At 40.2% G+C, this 20,469-nt stretch overlaps 1 long non-coding RNA gene across 2 annotated transcripts in view; it reads left to right on the top strand.

The window, feature by feature from the left end:
* The window catches only part of LOC122769991, a 42,318-nt gene extending 30,035 nt beyond the window's left edge, over window positions 1-12,283 (top strand). Inside the window, exons 4-5 of one of the 2 annotated variants that reach the window (XR_006360486.1) lie at window positions 339-543; window positions 12,151-12,283. This is a non-coding gene — a long non-coding RNA (uncharacterized LOC122769991). The remainder of the gene's footprint in view (window positions 1-338; window positions 544-12,150) is intronic. The other variant, XR_006360485.1, reaches the window with a different exon arrangement.
* The last annotated feature ends 8,186 nt before the right edge of the window (window positions 12,284-20,469 follow it).

Raw genomic sequence — 20,469 nt, 5'->3', positions numbered from 1 at the left:
GAAAACAACCATAGATAGTGACTGGATAGTGGCCTGACAGCTATATGTAATATAGTCTATATATAATATACTGTCTCTAGTTCAGGTTGAGAGGAGTTACTGTGTGAACGCTGGCAGAGTGGAAATAGCTGACATGTGAAAGCTATGAAGAAAGAGGTTTAGCTAGTACTTGGAGGACTCTGCACAGATGAAAAAAAGACAACACGCACACACAAACACACACAAATGAGTGGGCTTTTGTGAGTTGCTACAGAAGTTAGCAAGTGCCTCCAAGTGCCTCATAATTAGCCTTTCAACAGGCCGGACATTGTTAATCTTAATCTGCCCGTTATCTGTAGTTCCAGATGAGAGGAATTAGTGGCCCTCACCCCGCCACTTGGCTTCTCTTCACGCCTCGGCCATTCCTCCTCATTACGGCGTCTCAGGACCATGTGGTCCGGCGCGATGCCACAGCAGAACGCGGCTAACTCGTTCTCATTCCGCCTGATGAACGATACGCACCCTCAGTGGCAACAGCGACACTGATTTTGCTGCCTTTAAAAGGTTTGTTTAATCACATATGAATTTTAATGGAGTGTTTTTGTGATCTTCAAGTGTACATGGGCTTGAATGTTTTCTCACGCACACTCGCGAGGAAATAAAAGAGATCAGACATTACATTAGACATTTACTCCAATTAAAATGACGCCCTCTGGGGGGGGAAACAAGTGTTTTTGCATCACCAAATATTATAAACTGCTTTGAACACAATGGTTACTTTTAAGGTCACACACAGACCTACAGACACACTCCGAATCACTCCCATATTGGCGCGCTGAAGCTCGGCCGTCGGTGAAATCTTTCATGAGATAGTTACATAGCAACGCATAGACATTCGCTTCACAGCACAGTGTAATCCCAGAACAGGCTCTGCCAAAAAACAAGAGATAAATAAGTAATGACGATGTGAGTGGAGAGAAAAACACAAGAATGGAAGACAATACGAGTGGGAAAAAAAGAAGAAGAAGATGAAAGCACTTGTGCATTTCACTGATAAAAGGATTCATCCTCCTTTCTCTTTTCAATTAAAGATATTGCCCTGGTCTTGTCTCAGGAGGACAACACTTTCAGCATGCCCCTACACTATCTGATTGTTATCTCACTAATGTTATTTTTATGCAAATTAAGTCCTTTCCTCATCTGCTTTTTCATGTCCTAATGAAATGTCGGGTATTGCTGCCGGTGTTGCCGTCGCTGGCTCAGAGCAGGAGGAGACACGCGTTGTACACCGGTGATGTCTCTTTAGACTCGTGAGAGAGTGAGTCGTCACCTCAGCAGAGCAGGGAGTTTCAAACTCAGTCACAGCGGAGGCCAACATTTCAAATCGGGTCCCAACTCAGTCAATATTTAGTGAGGAGCAGTAGTTTTATGACAAATGAATCACACAGAAATATGAATCTTGTCTTTTGTCTTTGCCGGCAAAGAGCTGGTGCATTACTCAACATGACAAACACAGGCCAAAGGTCTCAGATCTCAAACCTTCACCTGTAGCTATGATCATAGACAGAATATCATACTAATTATGATTGCTTGCTATTGTCATGAACAGTAAGAATTTTTTTTTATAATTTCATAATTATGGTTGAATGAATCACACTTTTTTGTTATTTAACGTAAAATTATATATATATATATGTATTAGCAAGCATGTTTAGTGTTTTTATTACAGTGTTGACGTGTTGTTATTTAATTTTTGATTTCAATTTGCATCATAAATGTGTTTTTTTTATTATTGTGAACTGAAATTCTGTGAAATATTATCATTAATAGCATATTTGTGTTTTCATAATGGAATATTTTTTCACACGACTGGCCCCCCCATGACCAGACTAGACACTCATTGGGTTGTTTGAGTTTGAGACCCCTGACATAGACTATATATATATAAAATGGACGTAATCTTCCACTTACAAAATGAGCGCATCCATAATTTACAAACTTGACATCATATAACACCCCACCTTTCACCCTATGTCAGCTGGGTTTGGCACCAGCAACCCCCCTGACATGGAGGACTGAAACTAGTCCATAAACTAGATTAGACTAGAAATTGTTTACTGACATTATAAAGCAAGAAAGAAGTATACTCATCATCCCATAGACTTCCATTCAAACTGAGTTAGTTCGCAACCAGCAGAGTCGCCCCCTGGTGGCTAACTGCGACTTCTACCATACTTCCTTGGCTTAACATTTCAAACCAGAAGACTATGTCCATTTGTATGTGACTATGCACCTGCTATTGCAATGCAAAGCAAAGCAATCTGGGAATTATAGTCCCGGTGTTGCACGTACTCTACAGCAGACATAAGATATTATCATGTGGGCTGAATACCTTTAGGCTTAAGTTTGAGATTTATGGAGCGGAGGATACATTTAAGGTAACGCTGTTTCCTTTTACATATAATATGTAAAGAAAACAATAAGGGAATTGATTGTATGCCAAGCTCCATACATTTTGAACAGAGGGTTTTATATTCAGAGATACTGCCGTACAGTAAAGGGGTCTGGTCTTGCCACTAATCCTGAGATGGCCATTCTAAGCCGGTCACAGCAGCTGGATTCACTCAGTCATAGTAAAACCTGCATTGATCCAATCATCCTTAAGGTGTGGAACAAAGAGAAATCACCTTGTTTTGAGACCTGGCTTGCATAGTTTTGTAAGAATGTATTTATAGAGATTAGACATGAGATGATTGGAAAAGGGAGCAGGATTATGGCAAAACCTCCTTGAGTGTGTCATTGTGCTACAAAGGAATCCTCCCGATACCTTAATGACCTAGTTTTTACTGTGATAATGTGCTGTTTTAACATGCTTTCTGATCATGCACACGGTGGATCTATTCATTTTATTTCATTCTTATTTATTTATTTATTTTGTTTTTCATATATATATATAGTTTCTTGTTTGTTACCGTTGCTGATCATTTTGTCAACGGAGGTCAATGAGTAGAGGCCACAGATACAGTTTTTGTTCTGTCTGAAAATACAAATACACAAATGATTGAAGAAGAAGGACAAAAAAAGCACATAGCAATTCTATGCCACCATAAAATGCTTCTGGTTAATTCAATTCAGGAAAAGAATTCACACACACACACACACACACACACACACACACACACACACCCCAAATCCTGCCCAACAATAAACGACAGTGACATTTTGTGAATTTCACAACACCATTCACACATTGCCGCAGCTGCTGCAGGAAGCACTTTTGGATTGTTGTCATGTCCAAGGACACTTGAGCACACAGAAGCATGGGAATTGAGTTCCCAACCATCTTCTGTCCTTGCACTTACCCTACAACCCCCCGCCCACCCCCGCTCTTCTTCTGCACTTTTATCCACCTCAGCACTCTCACCCCTCTATCAGTCCACTGTTCCTATCTAGTAGAGTTCTTTCTAAGACTCCTTCTAAGTCTGCTTAAATGCTTAAATGTAAATGTGAAGCTCACTCACTGTGGCAATTATTCCATTTTCTGTCATTTCCCTGAATGCTATTCTTCAGGAACACCTTGAGGAAGTTGCTCTAGTTTTGTGAGGTTGAAGCCAATCCCAGCAGACAGTGAGCAGGAGGCAGGGTGCAGCCTGGACGGGTCATCACCCTATTACTTGGCCGACATACAGACACGGAACAACCATCGCATTCACACTCACAGGCAATTAGATTCTAACCCCAGCCTCGGCCGGAGAGCACCTTCTTGTTGTGAAGCGACAGGGCTGACCACTGCACTGCTGTGTCGACTGAGGTTGCTGCTTCATTTTAAACACAGCTGTGCTTACACAGCCTGACAACACCTCCAGCGCGGCACGGCGATAGATTTGTTAGCCACGAGAACAGATTCTCGCAGTCAACCCTGTCAGCGACATAATTGGATTCCTTCTTAATAATTCAGCTGATGTATTCGCTCTGCGCGCGTGCAATAAAAACAAAGTCATTAGACAAATACTTTCTTGCAAATATTAACTTACAGGAAATGAGTCATTTGTTTGGTGCTATACTCGGCGAGGACTCCACAAGGACTCCATATTATTGTATGAACAAGTGTATAAACTTGTCCATACAAACTGTTAAAAGTGTTAAAAAGAGCGCATTCATTGTTAATGTAAATGGCGAAAAAAAGAGGTCAGCAATGGAATAAATATTTAAAAATATGACGTTATAGTAGCTGCATAAAGACGTCGCCCATTTACTTAGATGTAAGGACACAAACAACAATCGTGCGGTGGATGTTTCTGAAAAACATACTTTTGTTCTTATTTCATTCGTGGCGGTGTGAGTGAGGGAGGGAAAGTCTGAACTGCAAACGTGTTTTGCTCAAATGAGAGATTTGGGAAGGCGGCAATGTGTCGACGGCGTGAAGTCACACAGTGGCGCGTGAAACCAAGTGAGATGGAAAACGGAATGAGAGACGATAATTACAGTGGACTGACAAGGATAATTTTCCTAAATGAAAATGTATTTATTCATTTTTCTCTTTGTTCTGTCTTAACCCTTTAACACTCAACCCTCAAAATGTCTGTCTGGACTCTTTTTCCAGAATAACTTCCATTATCTGGCATTTATTTACAATTTACCACATGTTCAACTAGTGTATTAACAATTTAAAATGAAGAAAAAGAAAAGATTGACAGATTGTGCGTGTTTTGAACAGTATAAAACATATTTACAATAATAATACTAATAATAATAATAATGACCTTTAATGTGCAACTCCTCAGCTTTCAGAAACAGTTTCGTTGGTGATACGCTCGGTGTTAAACGATTATTACCGGCAAACTATTTCCCTTTGATTGACATCACTGTGCTGCTTTGTTGCACCTGACTGTACAGTGTTGTGTTTTATAGGACAGCGGGGCAGTAAAGATAAGGCGAAACCACTGTAAGCATCATTAAATGTTCCTTTACTGTCCGTGTTATAAAACAAGAGAAATAATCTAAATGTCTCTGCAATTAAAATGTCATTAATGTGTAGACTTTCTTATCAGACCTCGCAGAAAGCTGTTAGTGCAGACAACACAGTACTGGCATGTTACCGGACTGCGCCGTACGCTGCGCCCGCTCATACATCAGTGATGTACTGTATGTGGCCACAGCACATAATTAGCCAATCGACTTCCATTGCCTTGTGGAAATACTTTTCTTGTGCAAATATCTCGTTAAAAAAAAGTAAATTAGGTTTCATGACCGGTGGCTTTGATAATTCATAACCCGTTCGCACCATATCACAGACATGTGGGTGTCGCGGGGTGTGATTGTGTGCTAGGCGAACACACAAACATGTGGGAATGCACATACTAATATGTCTTATCTCGAGACGCGTTCACTGGCATACTCATTATCAGTGTCACAAATGGAAATGCTGTCTGTCATTTTCTGTGTATAAATTTGCACATTAACAGATCTCCCGTTATCTCACTTTCCCAGGGATCCAGTTCACGACAGAACGTGCGGTCTAGAAATATCGTCGTTTATGACGCGTACTGTACGTGTGCGCTGTGATTGATTGGTGATTTGTCAATCACAGGCGCCGACACTCGGACACGAGCGACCGCTCATCCTCACTTTCACGTAGTAGCATGATGAGAGTATCCAGAGAAAACCCATAGTCACATGAGGAGAACATGCAAACTCCACACAGAGAGGCCCTTGGTCAAACAGGCTTGTGAACCTGGATCTTTTCGCTGTAAGGAAACAGTGCCAGCCACTACTCCGCCGTGTGGCCCACTTGCAGACTTTGTATACGTAAATTCCTGAAGGACATTATTGTCACGTTATTTATGGAATTAGATTTGTGTCAATATTTTCAAGCAACACTTTTCACGTAGCAAGACACTTCGTTCGTGGAGCCCATTGCCCAAGTTTTCCCCGTCAACATCTGACAAAATAATTGTGAATATTTAACGTTTGTCAGATTATAAACATTAGATATTTACAGTTATTTTTGTAAAGCGTGCGACGACTTCCGGTCCATTGAGCTGTCGCTCCAAAACTCAGCAGGCAGCTTCTTAAGGCCCGCCCACAAACCATGGCACAAAGAACAAATAAGGGAGTACAGAGAACAAGTGTATTTTCAAACAATAAAATATTGTACATGAATGATTAAATTCTTAAAAAGTGTTGACAAATCTAATTCCATACGTTATTATATAGAACCTGTCATTCAGAGTAATGTAACTCAAAGTCCTTAAAAGTAAATAAATAAATATTTTATAAAAGTGCAAAGGTGTTTGACAAATCTAGCAGAAGAAACAGAAATGAGTAATTGATAAATAATTAATAATTACTGGCAACTAAAAATACTTATCAGTAATATAGTATACAGAACATTGCAGCAATGAAAGGAGAGAAATTAAATTAATAGATAAGATGGACAAATAATATGAGAATAGATGCTTATAGAAAAAGAAAACAACAGTTTGATTAAGAGTCAGAAAGCGCGAGCTAAAGCGATCAAATCATAACATAAAACCTAAAAATAAGAAATGCTTAAATGGTCATGTGACGGATGTCCTTTCTGTTTGGCCTCGGTAAGGTCTAAGCTGATCATGCCAAAAACCAGCGCTGACTGCAGGGCAGAGGTGGCTGAGTGTGCGCAGCTACACATGGGACTCGTGAGGTAAACAAGGGGCTGAGCAATGACTTGACAAAGCCACGGCCACTTCACCTGTACTCGTGTAGCCCAACAACTGGGGTTGTTGTTTGAGCCCCTAAGTCACGTAGGAGAGTTTGTGGTCAATGGTCTGACCCGAGCAGATAAGAACACAAGCGAGGACAGCTGCCAGGGACAGATGCCGCCATTTGGAGAGCAATAGTGAGTTCAAACCGCCCGTGTTATTGCGCTGAGTTGCCGAGGCAGCCCTCTCAGTTGGGATTCACAGCTCAGGAATCCACCATATACTGTTTTCATGCTCAAACAATGCACACTCACATACTTGCTGTACCCCAACAGGCTCCTTTATTAAAACACTATCTATTCCACACTATTTTTGACAAGTGTTGTGTTGTTCCTGTCAGTGCTTTCCCTCTTCTTGTGCTTATTCAACAGAGACTGTTTCCCCCCCCCAAAAAAAACATACAGAAAAACAGACGTTGGTTCTATAACACACCATCACGTCATGTCATCATGTAATGACTGTGAAACTGTCTTTGCATTAATAATGATTACATAACAATAGAATGTTATGTCACAACATGTTCCGTTACCCGGCAGCGTTTTACATTAAAGACAAACAGGTTGTTAGGAAACACATCAGAATGCGCCGCGTGGGCTCTGCACTTTTATTATCGCTCCTTCTTTTCCCCCCCGTCTGCCTCGTTCCTCTGCTCGGCTCTGCTATCATTCCTGCAGGAGTAATATTTTTACTTTTTTCTAAAATAACCCTTCAAATCAGAGTGACTCTGCAGTTGGCTCTGCCGGAGCGCCGCGCAGACCCTGCGAATGTTCCTCCCAGAGCTTATTTAACTGTCATATCACATCTGCATCAGCAGCATCGGTGCTGAATCTGATGTTGAAACCCCTCATTAGTGTATCAGTGCGCTCTGCTTGCTGATTGACCAAATTGATATTGCAGGCATCAGAACTATTTCCTCTTCCCAGTCACATCCTAGTCCCATATTCCCCTCTGCCATTCCCAGTTCATCTAGCTTTAAGGTTTAGGTTTTTGGTTCGGGTCAGATCTGATTGCTCCTTATTTGTGGCTGCTTTTGTATAGACCTTAAAACTTGAAGTGAAATTTAACCAAAAAATAATTCCAAAACAGCCAATCCTTTTAGAATGTACAAAAAACTGAGAAGAAAGCCTGAATTTGCTCAGTTCACTCGTAAAAATAACAACTTAATAAAGATCTCCACTTAATAGTGCTTTCAGATTATACTGGAGCTCTCTGACATTGCTTAAATAGCAACGATTGAGTACTTTTCTCATATTATATTCTCTATTTAATGTCAAATTTAGAATCTACGGAAATTCTCCCTGCATCAGAATTAAGTCAGATTCACCAATCAGTATTTTCTGTGAAATGAAAACAGTCACAACTGCAGAGATGAGATCATGTCTTTTTTCCCCACCATCTTGATGAAGATTTTAAGTCACACTATGGAGCCACTTCCTGTGTTTTGGCATTAACTTTTAATGACATGCAGCATTCACTGGCAGAGATGAGAGAGCGGTTTGGTTTGAAAGGCTCTCTGAAGTGTAACGTGGCACCCGAATGCCTCATTGGGCTTTCATGCCAACTTAGTATGATCTGTGCCAACTCAAAATGTAAATCAAGAAGCTTATGCAAATAGGGAAGACTTCATATGTCTGTACAGACTAAACTTTTTTTTTTTATTTACTCATATGACTCTCATGGGAGGATGACGGCGTCTCTGTATATGAAGCTGTTGGAAAAACATGAATATGCAGATTGTGTTGACACACTTTTGTATTTGATGATCTATCTATCTATCTATCTATCTATCTATCTCACTATAACAGCTAGCTAACTACAAAGGTAGCTAAATATAGCATCTATTTATCTGGAAAAACATGAATATGCAGATTGTGTTGACACTTGTATTTGTCGACAAGTTTGCTCTCTCTATCTATCTATCTATCTATCTATCTATCTATCTATCTATCTATCTATCTATCTATCTATCTATCTATCTATCTATCTGATAACAGCTAGCTAACTACAAAGCTAGCTAAATATATCATCTATTTCTCTGTCTATCTAATAGCAGCTAGCTAACTACAAAGCTAGCTAAATATAGCATCTATCTATCTATCTATCTATCTATCTATCTATCTATCTATCTATCTATCTATCTATCTATCTATCTATCTATCTATCTATCTATCTATAACTGCTAGCTAACTACAAATCTATCAATCACATGCATACTTGTTATGTTACAGACTATTTTTTTTTGTTGTAGATTCATTTTGCAAAAACAGAAAAATCATTAAAAAATAGAAAATCAAAGTGTAAAATCACTGTAGTTTTATCATTTCCGTCATCAGCCAGGCAGTCACTGTGTCCATCACGCAGAGGATCTGATCTGTGTCTGTCTAAAAGGTTCTGAGAAGTGGAATGTTTATCGATCTTGTCAATGCAGCGGTGAATCATTCACATTCTGCCCGGCTGTTAGAAGGCAAGCTCTGATAATACACAGTGCGGGAGTGCAGCCAAGTCAACACAAACACACAAATGTGTGTGAACCTACACACGTGTGGACATGGACTCATTCCAGAGGTCGACTAAAACAGTATAGTAGTAAAAGAGAAAATGTATATTTACTACATTAATAATTCAACATTCAAATTTAAATTACATCTGGGTACATTCAGGGATTTAACAAAACATCCAGTCGACTTAACAGTACAAAAATAAAGACACATGTATACACATCATAAAGAAGTGTGTTCATACTGTTTATAAGGAGCGTGTGAATGGGCATGAAAGATGTGTGACGTGTGACAAACGTGCTACAAATAGATGCATTATACTGTTTGAATGTGTGAGTGAATGAATGGCAAAAGTGTCGCATAAAGCAGCTATATACTGTAAATACAGACCATTTGTTTACTGTACTGAATGAAATCTGCATTTTCTGCCATGTTTTTGTTTGAAAACAACATTGATGTTTAATAAGAAAATATAACCAGTTGTGGGTTAATAAAGGAGCAGATTTGTCCTATTTTATTTCAGTTTAAATGATGCACGGCCACTTCAGTGTTACAGAATATGCAGTATGCAATAAAAAAAAAAAGCTTAAGGCTACAGTCCTATCCCCATATCACCACAGATACAAATCACCAAACCACACACTATGAAAACCTGGAGGGATTTTGTTTGTGTTACTTGATTCTAATTGGGTCCACAGAGAGTCTACACAGAGCAGCCATATATGATAAAGATGTAAACTAAATAACACACAAAAATATTACCAAAACTTGTCACATTTTATTAAAAAACTCCAAACCTCAATTCAAAACTCACTGGATCAACCTGTGTGGCCTTGAAAGTATTGTTTTTCTTCCCCCGTCAGAGTGACAGGAAGACGGCAAGATGCGAGGAAAATAATGAGGCAGATTTTTTCCCACACATCTCTCAATACCGAGCTGCCAGTCCTCTCTTTACAGTTAAGAAAAAAAGAAAATCAGAGGCAGAGGTCACGAAAATCTTTATTTTCCTGCTTTACACACCAAACATTACATCACAGCTCTACTGTATATCTTTAATACTGTCAAAAGGTTATTTCTTTTATCTGAAAGACCAAAATAAAGTAATATAAATTGACGATTACAAGTTGATGGAGCCGTGAGAAATGTTAAAAAAGTGGCGCTGGACCCTCGAGGGACTTTTTGCCCCCGAGTTGGAAGCTGTCACTGTGATCTCAGCGCTGCGGCCATTACTCACTGCATAGGTTAGAGCATATTTCTGCTTAAGCTCCGTGCGAGTCATTAAAGAGGTGACATTTCCGAGCCCCGGCTCCCACACGCTCCTCTTGATGTGGCCTGCAGCCTCACAGGAACTTGGCTCATGTATCTTTCATAGTCTCTGCAGCAAAGTTCTGTACACCTCCATCATGGAGTCGCATTATCTCCGAGGGACTGGGACCTCGTCTCCAGGGTTCTCATCCGTCTCATTCCATCTTGAAAGCAAGGAGACCTCCCTCTCCTCCCTCGTTCTGCCAGTCGTCATCTCCTTCAAAACTTTTGAAAACTTAGATTTCCCGACCTCTGGATTCTGTTCTTCTCTTCAACATTGTAAAGGCAAACTTTGTGTGGCAGCTGATTGTTGCTGAGCTGGTCGGAAACTAGAGGTGGAAAGACGAGGACAGGTGAATGAATGAAGAGGACAGGTGAATGGATGATGAGGACAGGTGAATGACGAGGACAGGTGATGATGACAGGTGAATGAATGACGAGGACAGGTGAATGAATGATGAAGACAGGTAAAAGATAAGGACAGGTGAATGAATGATGAAGACAGGTAAAAGATAAGGAGAGGTGAATGAATGATGAAGACAGGTGAATGATGAGGACAGGTGAATTGGCGTTAATTAGGGTCCCGATTGAGTGAGAAAGTTAAAGCATTTAATTTTGACTGATATTTTGATTTTGTCAGCACTTTAATTTGTAAAGGTTTGCCTTTAGTAACTGAGTAACTTTTACTCTGAGTAAATTTTAAACAAGATACTTTTTTTTACTTTAACTTGAGTACATTTCCAGATCAGAACTTTTACTTTAAGTCACATTTTATCAAAATAGTGATCATTTTACTTCAGTAGAATATTCTTTCCACCTCTGAATGGAACAGCAAGCTAATTACGTTTCTCCCGATTATCAGGTCTTTGTGTTTGTTTACAGGTTAATTAGGTGTTATGATGATGACATACGTGGAGTGGCTGATGTTTCTTTGTAAGTGCAGCTCCACTGGGTTCACTGATCACGGAGATTGCATGTTTTTTTACCGCTAGTCATGGCTAAGAAGTCAAACATTTTATCTCACAAAAAAAGAACAAAAAATACTATTAAGACTTTGCAAATTACTGGTTTACAATTACGTTCGAGTGACATTCAAGGTTTTTATGCAAAAAAATCGATTTTTTGATAAATAATAGATTATTTATCTTCTGATTAAATATTACCTCATTTTAAATGCATCACATGCATATTCTGTAAATCCAAATATAAAACAAATCACAACCAACCAACTCCACAAGATAGCGCGGGGAAAATGTCGTCTAAATTGACTTGCACTATATGCACATTATATAAAATGATATGTAAATTCACCATCTAATCTAAAGTGCCTCTGAAGTGACCTTGTGATATTTATTCAAACATTATCATGTTTTTTTGTTCTTTTGTTCTCAGAATACAGAGTTGTTATTTTATCACTGTATTGAGACTCGCACAGGCTGCTGCTGAATGTGTGTGTGTGTGTGTGTGTGTGTGTGGGGGGGGAAGCATCCACGCTGACCTCAATACCAAATGACAAGAGTTACTTTGAGGCTTTTATGAGCTTTTTACTGGTAATTTCTGTCCCACTTAATGCTCTGCAGGTAGCATAAGTGAAACCCAAAATAACATAAGCATCACTCTCATTACAGGGGTGAACGGTGCACAAAAGGACCGGCCCAATTCTGCCACAAAAACTCCCAGAGGACCACACAAACAAGATAACAAGAGAGAGACATCACAGGACACGTGAGTCTCACTTTGCCCTCCATAGTCATTATGACAAACACAGCAGTGTGCGGACAAATTGAGTCCATATGATCAGTGAGAAACGGGGGATGTTGCTGTAATGTTGAGGACATAGAATCCTCCGACTGATGGCGTGATTCCTCGCCTCGGCTATTTCCACGTGGTTCTTTTTCTTACGTACCTGCTCTGGCTGGTAGGTAGGTTCCAAGCGAGCTGAATCTCCAACAATTACCAGGGAAATGTCTAAAATCTCAATATATACAGTCACTGTAACCTCTTAGACACACGTTCTAATTATTATTCAATCATTCAAACGTATACCTTTCTATGGGACTTTCTTTCTCTGTATCTGATTGGGCTTTCTATTCTTTGGGGTTCTTCATTTCTGTAGGTGGAAAAGGGGCTTGAGACATAGTTGATGAGGTTAAGAGTAAAACTTTAATGTGAATGTTGAATCAACATAGATAATATCTTTCTGTGAAGTGGTGTCCCTGCAGTTGTGTGAGTAACCTGCTGGCAAAACAAAAGTATGTGACTTTGACAGTGTTGTTCATGTCCGTCTCTTTAATCACGGTGACCTTCTTGTCCCACTGTTGGGGGACGGCCATCAGCGCAACGCATGGCCGATCGCTGCGTGATGCCACTCCCTGTAGTGCCATTTCTCACACAGTAAAGAATTTATAATCTGTGACTAATGGCTTTATTAATGGCTGACTAATTATTTACTAATGGTTCCTGAGCTAATTGTTTGTAATGACGTTATATAGAGCCACGTATCCGTGGAGGACGGTGGAGCGGTTCCCTGTCAGAACTGTTACCGAATCAATTCATCAGAAGAATTCAGATGCGTGCACGCGAGTTATTGGTTTAACAAAGACACACAGAGTGACGGCGGCTCCCTGTGTTCGTTTAGTAAAGTGCCTTTTTTCTGTTTTTCTAACGTGTTGGTCAGTGATGTGAGGCTGGGATTAAAATAGCTGCTTTAACCAAGTAAGCTGGAACCCGTAATCACTGACAGTAAAACTATTATAGGATCAGCGACATGTTATCCAGCACCTATCACTGATCACAGCTGAGCTTATCCATCCCTGACAATACATGAATCACTGCAGCGTGGATTAACAATCTCCACATTCAAATATAACGACATGGGAAACACAAATATTGGCCTGAAGTCCAAAAAAAAACCCTGTTTTTTCGGATTATTAATTTCAGTGACACAAGAGGAATTTGCATGATGTTAAAAAATAAAAATATCAGCTCTTTATTTGATGTTTTTAGTCTGAAGCACTTTTGTTGCCACATTTTTATTTATTTATCTATTCATTCTCTTTTATGTCATTACATTTGATCCATGCTATATGAATAAAAGTATCATCATCATCATATTACCACACAGATCTTTATCATACTGAGGTTATCTCTCCACTTAATACATAATACATTATGTATTATTATGAATATTCCTATATTAACTTGCTCAGAATAAGATCAGATCAGGTCAGAATATGAAGTAAACGTTAACCCTTTAGCAGACGACATGTTGCGTTACTGTAATTATGCGACGGTTTGTGCTATGGTTTCTAAAAGCTGAAAAGTTGCACGTCAAAATCCAATGTGTGGTTATTACGGTAACTTTGCTCGTTGTTTTATACTGTTCAAAATTCAAATTTAACAACGCAAAATGTGGTGTCTACAGTGTTTTTCTAATTAAAACTTGAATAAATTGTTAATACACTATTTTAACATGCAGTAAAAGTTATTCTGGAAAACTGGGACAAAAGCACTTAACTCACAGGACATTTTCTGTCCCTTTTACAGTTAAAATAAGGTGGTGTTAAAGGGTAAAGCACATACTGAGAGTCATCCATGTTGCATATATCTCACATTTTCCTAACAGCAAATAAACAGCACGTGTATCATTTGAAAACAGGAGCTATTTACAAACTATTATTACACCTCGGCTTTTTCCCTTCACTGTGGGAGGAAGTGGCCTCCTACGGTTACACTTCTATCCTGTCAGTCAGCGACATATTGGAAGCGCAGAGGATGATTTAATATGATCCAAGCCCCTGTCATTCCGGGTCACTCGATAGCGTTTTACAGCAGAGCGGGTGGATATGCTCCTGATGGGAACAAGATCTCTAATCTCGACATGTTTCTCCTAATAGCTTTTTGTGCATTCTATAAACGGGGCCCAGTCATGGGGGGATTCTGGATTATGTCGCTCTCTCCGGGAACATATTTTTTTATCCTCGCTCTTTCGGAGCATAATTATAACACATGTGGTAATGATGATATGCGTCAGGCTTATGCAGCATGACGCTTGAAAGTTAAAATGATAAGAATATGTTTGAAATGGATGCTGCTGAGACCAGGTACACAATTGTGTACTTTCTTTACCGCCGGGATAACAAAGCATAATCGTGTCTCATGCAAAAAAAACCCCAAGAAATCACACACAATTTTCTTTGAAACCGCCACTTTTTATTCTTTTATTGTTCTTTATCTTGCTGAAAGTCTCTCTCTTCAAGGCCTGTCGTCAAAGAACGTGTCACAGTGGTCCTCCGCCTAAATATCAATGCTCTTGCAATCACAAAAGCGTCACACAAGAAAAGATATAAAAAGGAGAGAAACTGGAGAGAGAATACAGAGGTCAAGCAATAGAGAGAGAAGTCCAGTTGAAAGACGTGTTGAAATGAGGATGCACAAACAGTGTGACGGCTGTGTTACACAAACACAACAACAGTTCCTTACGTATGACCAAATAAGGAAGCCAGGAAATGTTGTACGTACAGTACATTTGACAGGATAGATGCTGCCGCTGTATACACACAAATGCTCCCTCAGTGAGGTTTGATAGTGTATGCAGCACACAAATATTACATTGGTTCTGTGCACAACCAACTGTTGCTACTGAAAGTCTCCTCTGTCTGTGCTTTTACGGTCGTGTTAAAAGACCAAGGCAATAATTTGGTTTTCTTAATGTCGTGTTAAAAGTCCAATTTTAGTCAGACTAAGGCAATAATTTGGTCTTCTTAATGTCGTGTTAAAAGTCCAATTTTAGTCAGACTAAGGCAATAATTTGGTTTTCTTAATGTCGTGTTAGTCTGACTAAAATCAAGCTTGTCTTAATCGGACTGACAGAGATGTGATGCATAGTCTGATTACTCCTGCACGCATACTTAGGATTAACAGCAGGTATGAGAAATACAGGACCATAGCATGATCTGTCTCGTCGTTCACCGTTTGTTTTTCTGTGACACAAAGGTCAACAGGAAACTGATTGAATACACACTAGCTTACAGTGAGATACCAAAGGAGGCGGAGTCAGACGTGATTTTCACCTCTGCGTGTATACTCGGACTTGGCAAGTTGTCCGATCGATTACCTGTCGTCGCAGGAATAAGGCCTTAGCTGGATTAAACTGTGCATGTGAACGAACTGACTGGCGACCACAGAGGCTCCGGGACGGCATGTTTGAGGTGATGAAGGCATGGAAGAGTGGTGGGGGCGGGACGGGACAAGAGAGGATGAGGGACATTTTATGCAATATATAATATAAACAGTACATACAATGTGTATTTCCTTTCGGAACAGAAAACAAAGCCCCTGTGTCATTTTTCACACATGTTTTTATTTGTCAAACTGAAAGAGCTTTTGTCTTTTTTAGACTGTACACTGTTTCTCCTCCTGCTCCTCCTCCTCCTCCTCAGGCCTCACCAGCACATGTAGGTACATTTTCTAGATAGTGATTGACACGCAGACTGCGGAGGTTAGAAATAATGAATGAATAAGTGGACCACAGACACAGAAGACACAAAGACGGGATGAGTTTCGCCACTTTGCGCCTCTTTTTAAACTGTGACATGAAATCATCCGTAAACACAACTATGTGCACGGTCTATTTCCGCTAAGCAGACGTTACCGGGAGCGTTTAGTGAGTTGTTTTCCCTTAAGCAACGACTCGTCGGAAGTTAAGGCTTCTATTAAGCGGAGGTTGGAAGTGACGCTCCGTGCATTTAATCCAATGATGTTGAGGAAACAAATCAAAGGCTATTAGATCTTTTATGATGTTTCAGCGCATAATGTGCCGGTGGACATCTTTGTACTGTTCGGTACTTTACGTTAAAACTCAAACGTCATGCAAACCTCCTCAAAGACGAGTTAGTGCTGAAAACAAATAATCTCCGATTACGGTGTTGATGCTTATTCTGTGTCCATTAAACGGTGGAATGACAGTGATTTTACACCAAAAAACAAGGTTCACATATCGGTAATCTACAGCAAAGTCTTTCCGTGTAACTCGCGTGTTTTCCCCATTTTTTCCTCACTCGAGGTGGGTGAGGGTCTAAGGACAGAGGATGTCACTTGCTGTATAGACTCTAAAGCCTTTCGAGGCTTAAATACAAACTTACCAAGCACGGCAGCAATGGAACAGCAACTCATGTGTCCCTGCAATAGACCTTAGATGTCATTTAGCAGACGCTTTTATCCTAAGCGACTTACAATAAGTGCATTTCAACATTTGGGTACGAACAAGAGCTAGAAGTAAGTAAGTCCTCTGTGGACTTTGGTGGGGGAGAGTGAGCGCTTTTCAAACTTTCTTGTCAGAAAAGAGAAACAAAAACAAAAGCGCTTCAGCTTGAATAAAATTTTATAAAAAAGACAAATTCTTACCTTCCATCTTTAAGGCATTGATGATGGACTTGATTTTTACTCTTTCGCTTTACAAGGGCGCAGTTTCGCGGTTCGTAAACATCCCAGGAGATGGTTTTTTTTCGCTTTTGTTTCCCTGTCATTTCACCAGTTTGACGAGATAATCGCTTCATGCTCTGGCTTGCCCCTGCGCTGCTGCTGTATACTCTAACGCTCCCTCCTTCAGGTCGGATTATATTGCTTGTCAGAGCTCAGCCGACATATGCACTTACATATGTAGTAGAACACAATGTGACTGTGAAGGAGAACATTAAATTTCAATGACAGCCATTTGTGTATGTAGTGTGACATCCTGGTTATGTGACCTACATAAGTGTAGCTGAAAGCTGTTGACGTACACAGACCAGGGGCAGTGCATGTTCAATAAAGTGGGCTACATATTATTCTGCAGGTGAGCAAGCTTATAAGGGGATGCATTGGTAGTAGCAGCTGTTCTGTTATAAGCAGAGAATTTGGACAAATTGGCAAGTTAAAGAACATTACACGCTATAAGTGTTTCAACTTCCCCATCGAAATGTGCTTCTGAAAGTGCAGAGAGAGCCACACATGTACAGTATATGCCAGAGCTAACACCTATAATGGATGTCAACACTCCAACTTTCTGCTGGTAATTTTTAACACACAAAAAAAGATGTTTCACATGCACACAAAAGACGCTCAAGTGCGAGGAGTATTTTCTGAACCAATATGTCATTGGTTATTTACATGTATCTGCAGACGTGTGTGTTTTAAATGTTGGTGGCACCTTTGGTGTGAATGAGGAAACGAGGTTGATGGTAACTATTTTCAGCTCATGAATGTGTTGAGGTCATGGTTCTTCACGGTCATGGTCACCAGTCTTTCCTCATAACCCCAATAATAATCATCTGTCAGATGTCACACTTTGTTACACATCGTCCACTCTTCCTCCTCCTCCTCATGAGAATGTTGTCCCAAATACAGGACTCGTTAGTGACATGAATGAGTGTTGGGGATTTGGTCAAAAACAAACATTCTGCAATGTATTGAGAACTCATTAAGTCTGTGTGCGAGTGCAATTTCTGAGCGAGCCGCCGCTGTGTGTATGAACGCGGCGTTTTCAGTGAAAACATTACAAAAGCTTGATTGGGAAATCAATAAGTCCTGCTTTCACACTGACAGACCATTTTCTGAAATGGAGATAAGGCGAGGGAAAAAAAACAAACAAAAAACCATACCAGTCCCGCTAATCCACAATTTTTCTTCTCCATTAATTCACAATTTGTCATGTGTATTTCCAATTTAGATAAAAAATGTTCACATCTGCCCCCGGAGAAAATAATACATAACCTTTGGAGCTGAGCCACAAAACAACAATACTACAAACAAAACATGTTTAACCCACTAAGTCAACACAATGTGTTCATGTGTCTTTGCACTAAATGAGGAAACCACACACACATGCACTGTAGATGTGTGTGTGGGGGGGGAAGAGGATGTCTGTGGGAGATATGTTATAGTTTTTCAGCTGCATACAGCAGTAATCCTGTGTAAGAATGATTGACAGATGGGAGTATTAGACCACCTGCTGTCAGAGTGTGATAATCTGTCAGCGAGCACACACACACACACACACACGGGACACACTCTCAACTTCACTTTCACTCTACTTTCACACTGATCTATTTCCAGTTTACTGCAGGATGTACAGTTTGGAGGGGAGACACTTTCTGTGAACTGGCCCCAAATGAGCTGATCCCTGTGAGAGCGCTGACAAATAAACTAAATAAATAAATGAACAAATAAATAAACAAGTGGTGCTGGATGTCTTCAAAAGTGATCGCAGCTATAGTTACAAACATGTGTGAGATCCACAGAATTCTCTACATTCAGATAAATCCACATCATTTGACATTCAGTTGTATGACCTCATGTGTTAAACACAGTTCAGCAGTGGCAGAAAATGACCTGCTATCATGAATCTCTCTCTGTGTGTGTTTGAGAGAGGGAACGATAATAGCATGACACAGTAATAACCAAACATATTAAACCGGTGCTGCGATGGATGGATGGATGGATGGATAGATGGATCAATGGATGGATAGATAGATGGATCAATGGATGGATGAATACAATAGTAGAATATGAATACGTGGTCTGATGGCCTTTCACGAGAATAGCGATTTAAGACACTTCAGTGAGGTGCCTTCACTTTCTGGGACTTTGGTCAAAAGTCATTGGATTATCAAAGAATGGTAAAACATCGCAGTCCCAACAGATGTTTATTTGATGCTGTGTTTTCCTTTTGCTTTCAGCACTGTGTTATTATCACATGTGTTTTGCCTCCTGTCATGTTGCTCATTCGTTGGGTCACATCTTGTTTTCTGTGCGTCGGCGAGTGCCACGACGGACTCGCGAACGAGTCGGGACAGTGTGCGACGTGGACGTCTTCGCGCAGCAGCAGCAGCAGCGCGTGTGTCGTCAGAGAGTACATACAAAGAGTCGTAAAGTTTTGCCGCGTACACTATATTATAACATACAGTACCACGGGCAGGTGTGTGAATGGAGCTTATATGATGTATGGAGCTGAGTTGCCTAGCAACACAAGGGGAGTTGTTTCTCTTAGAAGCTGCCCACCAGTTTGACGTTAGCTTTGTCCCCTGCTCCCCTGCTGACTGATATCATGTCATCCATGGTGCATGGGAAGTTTATGAAAGCAGAAGGTAAAATTTGAAATAAAAACACTGATCTGTTAGTTTCCAATTCGTTTTCACAAACAAAACATGTTTATTCATTTATCAGATCATCAAAAAAAAAGAAAATCACTCCTGTGTTAAACCCAGATCTACTGTATAATCCTGTATTTATACTTGATGATGCCATCTCATTATCAGGTTTCATACAAAAAGGCTAAAATTACCCCTTCTCATTTAATTTAAAAACCTCCTCTGGCAAATAATGGCAATCAATCAATCATTCTTTATTTAGGAACTGGGAGAAGGGCCTTTGAGAGCAAACTTTTTTCAAGGTCACCCTGCAACGTTTACATATAAAGACACAGATGATATTGAATAAATGTTAAAAAATTTAAACTGCTCCAGGACTGTTTGAAGAGCTGCAGAGTAAATGTACTGTTGGATTTTGTCAAAGTGTAGCCTGTTATTGGTAGCACTAATGGCGCTTTTCCACTACCCAGTCCTGGCATGGCACAACTCAGCACGTTTATTTCGTCACTGGACGAGTCATGAGCGTGACGTCCAACACAAGAATCAAACCGAACAATGTCGAACTCTCGATCAGTTAAAAAGACTTAAAAATCCTGAATACTTTGTGTGTGTTGCGTGTAAAACAAAGTCACGGCAGTTTCACGCAGCTGTGCTGTGATGACTCCGCCCACGTTGAGGAGGTACTTTAGGAATGGAAAACCATACCAAACCGTGTAGAGTCGTGCCGAGCTGTGCCGAACCGAGGCAATGGCGTGCCAGGACTGCGTAGTGGAAAAGCGTCATTACTGACCCGAGCTTTACTTTTCTACTATTGGCTTC

The sequence above is a fragment of the Solea senegalensis genome, linkage group LG5, assembly GCF_019176455.1.
Source record: "Solea senegalensis isolate Sse05_10M linkage group LG5, IFAPA_SoseM_1, whole genome shotgun sequence".
In the NCBI taxonomy this organism is placed as follows: Eukaryota; Metazoa; Chordata; class Actinopteri; order Pleuronectiformes; family Soleidae; genus Solea; species Solea senegalensis.
This window is presented reverse-complemented; position numbering and strand designations above follow the sequence as displayed.